We start from the raw sequence: 6,699 nt of genomic DNA on the forward strand, positions 1-6,699 counted from the left end.
CTGTAGCACTTGTCCCCTTGGGCAGCGGCCCACGTCACTGCTCATAGGCATTTCCCGTTGGCAGCGGCAGCGCGATCTCAGGCATTGTCCTTGTGAAGAAGGAAGGGCTGTAGGAACCTGGGCAGCCTGCAGGAGCTTTCCCTTCTGTGAGGGCTGTTTCCTGCCGGTGTTCTTACCAAACATGTTATTTAGAGGAAGGCTTGTGGCTACTAGGCAAACAGTAGTGACAAAACAAAAATAAAACATCAGTCTGGTTTTATTATAATAAAGAAACCGATTTTTTTTGGGGGGGGGTACTGGGGATTGAGCCCGGGGGTACTTTAGCACTAAGTTAAATTCTCAGTTCTTTTCATTTTAAAGGTCTTACTTTAGTTGCCAAGGCTGGCCTTGAACGTGTGATCCCCCTGCCTCAGCCTCCCAAGTTGCTGAGATTAGAGGCATGTGCCATGGTGCCTAGTAAGAAACCAATTCTAAGAATATGCATTAAAATGATTTTGTTAAAGAATGCATTTTGAAGTAATGGCATTTCCAAATATCAATCAATCCTGTTGTGGACATGTTGGGGTGTCATGACTAAAACAGGTGGTAGGACTGATGGGGTCGTACACTCTGTTGTCAAGACACTGCATGATCTTGAGAAGGTTGTTTTACTCTTTCCCCTCATGAGCCTCATTTGCAACATGCAATTGCTGAAATTCATTTACCTCATGATGCTCGAGAAGCTCGGAAAGGGCTAATGGAACTGAGAGATGTTGAAATGTTACATCAAGGAAAGTTCTACATTTTTTAAAGAGGCAATATCAAGGCATGCTGTTTATCAGCAAGGCCACTTAGTTTTTAACGAGCCAATTAAATAGAATTCAGCACTTGAGCAGCATGTGGTGGCGCACACCTGTAATCCCAGCAACTCAGGAGGCTGAGGCAGGAGGATTTTGAGTTCAAGCCAGCCCTAGCAACTTGGTGAGGCACTTAGCAACTCAGCGAGATCCTATCTCTCAATAAAATGTAAAAAAAGGCTGGGGATGTGGCTCAGTGGTTAAGCACCCCTGAGTTCAATCCTCAGTACGAAAAAAAAAAAAAAAAGAATTCAGCACTTAAATATTTATATCCAAGTAATTATTTTAAAGAACTATAAGTTCTCATTGTAGTTTACAATTCAGAAAGAAACCAACTTCATACCAAGTTCGTATATGCCATCATGAGCCAGATGAACACACTTCCCCAAACCTAGTTACTGGTGAAGGCAGAGAGGGAAGATAGGAACTACATTTCTGTTTATCACGGTAACAATTTGGTTCAACTCTGTCCATTCTTTTCCTAACAGCTCCTGAGCCCTTATGGTATTTTACTGTCTCCTTTTATGTCCCTTCAATTTTTTTTTTTTTTTTTTTTTTTTTTTTTTTTTGGTACCAGGGATTGAACTCAGGGGTACTTAAAACACTGAGCCACATCCCCACCTCTTTTGTATTTTATTTAGAGATAGGGCCTCGCTGAGTTGCTTAGGGCCTCTCTAAGTTACTGAGGTTAGCTTTGAACTTATGATTCTTTTGCCTCAGCCTCCTGAGCTGCTGGATTATAGGTGTGCACCACCATGCCTGGCCTGTCCCTTCAATTTATTGAAAAACTTTTTTGAAAAATTTTAAGCCTATAGCAAAGGTGAAAGAATACCCATCTAGATTCATCATTTGTTAAACTTTTTGCCACATTTATTCTCCATTTCTTGCTCCAAACTAGGTATCGTAACACTTTACTCCAATGCATTGGCATATATTTCAAGGACATTTTCTAACATACCATACTTCCATTATATTGATACACAATGTTATTGGATATGTAATCCATATTAACATTGGCTGTTATTCTAATAATGTCCAGTGTGGTGTTTATTTCCCAGTTTGGGATTTAATAATTCGTATGTCTCCTTAGTCCAGGCCTCTTATCTTACAGAATGTTCCAAATCTGGAATTACCTACTTGTTTCTTTGTGATTCATTGAGTTTCTGTGTTTTTGCAAAGATAGTAGAAGGTGGGGATGTGTACTTCCTATGGCACCCCCTCAGGGGTACAGCGTGCCAGATGGGGGCATTATCTGGGGTGCCAGTTTTCAACACTTGTTTAAGGTGATGTCTGCCTCATCTCTGCACTGTACAAAGCACTTTCCTTGATGATATTTGCCTGAATCATTGACTTCTTTAGTGATTACAAAGTGGTGATTCTTTCATTCCTTCTACATTTACTGACAGGTTCTTGTATTTAAAAGAAAAAAGAGCGTCCCTTCTCCTTGCTCCCCCATCTTTTTATATACTACTGTGAACTCAAGAATTCTTTTAAAAATTCAACATTTTATTAATTCATATAAAACATAAGTGTTCTAATATTGTTAGTTGTCTATTTATTTATACTGGGGACTGAATCCGTATTTTGAAACAGGCTCTTGCTAAGTTGTTTAGGGCCTCACTAAGTTGCTGAGGCTAGCTTTGACTTTGGAATCCTCCTACCTAAGCTTCCTGAGCCACCGGGATTATAGGCATGTGCCACTGTGCCTGGCAGGAGCCTATTTTTAGAAGCAGACAAGATATATAAATTATAAATGTGAAACCTACACTAGCACCTGCCCAAATCTCATCTTCTGTCCTTGATTGTTGGGTCAGGCAGGAGTTCCAGGCATTGTCTTTAGTTTTGGACTTCTGAAGATGCCTACAAGCTTGCTACCAAACTGTGGTTCCTGGACCAGCAGAATCTGCATGACCTGAGAACTTGTTACAAATATACACATACAGGCCCCACCCAGATCTAAGCATTCTCTACATTTTAACAAGAATTCCAGATGATCTATATGAACGTCAAATTTAAGAAGCATTGATTTCTAGAAGACACTTTAAAAGTTCTGGGTTCAAGTCTATAAGACTGAATCTTTTATTTAGTTATTTTTGGTGCTGGGGATTGAACTCAGAGGCACTTAACCACTGAGCCACATCCCCATCCAACTCAGAGTCTCACTGAGTTGCTGAGGGCATTGCTAAATTGCTGAGGCTGGCTTTGAATTCCTGATCCTACTGCCTCAGCCTCCTGACCTGCTGGGATTATAGGCATGCACCACCATGCACGCCATTGTAAGACTGATTCTTAAACAAAGAAATAGCCTGAATACAAACAGCTGCCAAGTGCAGACTTAAGTAGCAACAGAGCACATGTCTGTCAGCTTGCCTACTATCAGCTAAGCAGATTTTATTTTTCCTGAAAAATATTTTATTTTTCTCTATTCCCCAACAGCTAAGCAACCAAGAAAGTAAAACACAAAATCCCACTCGGAGAAGTGACTGCAAGTGCCCAAAACAAGGGTTAAAAGCTCTTGCATTTTTAAAAAGTATTTTCCAAAATGAGTCTCTAAAATAATTCTCCCTTCAGTTGCTGCTGCTTCCAAATCAATCCAACAATAGTCATGGCACTTTCAACACTATTTTAAATATACATGCCAAATTGGTTGGTTTTGTTTCTTTCTTGGAAGGGGCTCAACAGTTAACTATGCACTGGAAAACATGATGGTAGTCACTTTTTCAATGTACAGTACAATGAAGATTAGAGTCTGAGATTAAGGAAAGAAAAAGAACAAAGGACATATTTACCTTTAAGTCTGTCTAGTTGCATTCCTGAGTTGTTCTCTGCCAGAGAAGAGACTCAGGTAGAGACCTAACCAGCATTTCCCCAAAGCTCAGGAATGCGGCTAAGTAAATGAGCACCTCTTAGAATCTGCCCAGGCACTGGATTCAGTTGGAGGAGAAAAGATGCTCAGATCCAGGCTCTGTCTCCTGGACATTCTAGGAGGACCCTAGACTCTAAGATACCAGCAATAGGCTTGATATTATCTATACCTTATTGGGAAGAAGAAAAGCACAATGTCAATTTGCAGATATTTCAGATTTGATGTAAGCACCCCACACCCTTTGTCCCCTAACTAAACACATGGAAAAAACCTTATTGACCTATGACTTAAGTGCTAGTTCAGATTGACTTGCATCAGGGGGTGAGTTCCCGCTAAGGGGAGATATCTGAGCTAGGCACGGTGATTCCACTCCTAACCCCAGCAACTTGGGAGGCTGCAAATTTCAGGCCAGCCTCAGCAATTTAGCAAGACCCTGTCTCAAAGCCAAATATCAAAAGGGCTGGGAATGTAGCTCAGTGGTAAAGCTCAATTCCCAGTACTGCAAGAAAAAGAAATACCTGGGAGGAAACTGGTTGGCACTGCAAGATGACTTTCCCAGTGACCTTACCACAACTTCCTGTGAGGGCACAAGTTTGGAATATCCAGGCAAGTCTATAAAAACAAAGTCTAATTTCAGCCCCTATGAAATAAAAGCAGTACCTAGAGAGGTAAATATTTCATCTTCTTTCCTATAGAAATATATATAGATGAGGAAAGAATGGAAGTAAAATTCATTGGGTGTTTGTAATTCTGAACATGTGCATACCTAATGGCTTCAGAATTTTACTTCTGGAAACATGCCCCTCAGAGATGCATCCTGTTCACTTAAAGGTATGCATTAGAACTGTGCTGATTATAGTAGCCACAAGACACATGTGAAATTTATATTTAAAATACTTAATACAAATAAAAATCCAGTTCATCAATCACACTGAGCACACCTCAATTGCTATAAGTACTATGTCTACAGTGACTTATTGCAAGCACTAATCATAGACCATTTCCATTACAACAGAATGTTCTATTAGACATGCTGTATAGGATACCCATGGCAGTTCTACTCTTGAAAACCTGTGCTTGTATACCATCCACACATCCAATAGGACAGGAAAACTGTGATACATTCACACTGTACACTATTATAAAACAATGCAAATGATCAACAATTTATTACATGTAAACAGTGTGGATGAATCTCACAATATTGGATTAAAGGAGTCAGATACATAAGAGATTGTAATATAGACTCAATCTTCAGTACAAAGTCAGGGCAGGTCACAGCAGTAGTTAACCTGGGAGGGTGAGTGTGACTGAAGGCAAGCACAGGGTTGTGCTTTCTGTGTACATATTGCACTTTAATCAAACGTTAAGAATTTTTGGTCTACTGGGTATTGTGCACTTTTCATTCATAATGCCATATGATAGTTGAAAATGCAAAATTGTTTCTGGAAAGCAAAATCTTTTTTCCCACGTCTTCTTCACCATCAACTGGATACAATGTGCAGAATGCAACACACAGCAACTGGACATTAAGGGTGAAAATTCTGAATGATTTTCCTCACATTAGAGACTGGAGAAGGGCAAGGGCTATTAAACAAGGTGGCACTGAGTAGATTTCTGGCTTGCTGCCTGATTTTCCAGTTACCCACCAAGAAAACATACATGACTACTAGCTTCTTGACAAAAATCTTAGAAATTCTTATTTTTTGAAAGTAAACCAATGACAGATGTATAGTAGGTTCTATTTTAAAAGTGTGGCATATTCCTTGGAATAAAATGCCAGAAATTCAAAACACTAGTGATAATGATAATGCTTAATTTGTAAGTCTAGAGTACAAACCTCCACGAGGATGGGAATACTTAGAAAAAAAATGCAAGGAATGCTTCAAGAGTTGCATTTGGGGCAGAAGCAAAGGTGAAAACAGAAGTCTCCCATGCAGGGGTGTCCTAGTTTGGGATCCTTGCACTACGCAAGGACTTTGGCTCTGTTACGTTTACTGGGGAGGCACGTTCTGGAAGCAGAAGTGACGAGGTGGAGAAAACAATAAAAGGGAGAAAAGCAACGAAGGGCGAGTTCATGGGATGGTTCTAGCTGTGGGCAACTGAGGCTACTTCCTCCAGGCTCTTTTGAGGAACACGTGGAAGCTGAAGGATTTACCAATCAACCCTCACCCTTACCAACATTTTATTTGTATAAAATGTCCAGAATTGTCAAGCTATAAAGGAAATTAGATTAGTGGTTGCTTAGGGCAGGGAGGAATGAGAAGATTGACTGCAGGGTCGGGACTCTTTGGGGTGATTAAAATTTTCTGAATTGATTGTGGTGTGTGAATATCCTAAACACCCTGAATTGTAAGTTTTGTATCAAATAGTATGTAAGGCATATAAATGTCTCAATAAAACTGTTGTCAAAGTCAAAGCTTACTCTAAATAAGTACATGCTTTCTCCATTCATTATTCATTTCTTTCATATGCCTGTGCCTGGATCGAGGTGTTTTCATATCCCACTTGTTTATTTCTGAGTCCAGAGCCTTCCACATGCTAAGCACGTGCTCCACCACTGAGCTCCATTCCAGCCCATATGCCAATGCTTGCTTGCTCCTCTTTTACCAAAAGTTTTTTGTGCTCTTTTCTGACATAAAAAGGAATGACTGAAGTAGGATGTCACAGGAGACACACTTCCAGCATCTTCAGTTTTGCCTCCTCTACCTCAGCCTTGATCTGTAATAAACTTTCGCCCTTAAGAATTTGAGCACATCTCATTATTCACTTATATAAAACTTGTTAGCTTATGTTATTTTTCGGAAAATATCCAGAACCCCCTCAGAGGGCCTACAGCCCCATGTGATATGGCTCTTGCTACCTTCCGCCCCCAGGTGCTTGCTCCTACTTTCAGGACTTCCTCAGTTGTGATCATTTTCTAGGTTGCTCTTCCTGCCACAAGGTGGCTAGTCAATAAGTATTTGTTAAATGGATGAATAAGTATAATTTAATTCC

The sequence above is a fragment of the Sciurus carolinensis genome, chromosome 9 (assembly GCF_902686445.1).
Source record: "Sciurus carolinensis chromosome 9, mSciCar1.2, whole genome shotgun sequence".
Classification (NCBI taxonomy): Eukaryota; Metazoa; Chordata; class Mammalia; order Rodentia; family Sciuridae; genus Sciurus; species Sciurus carolinensis.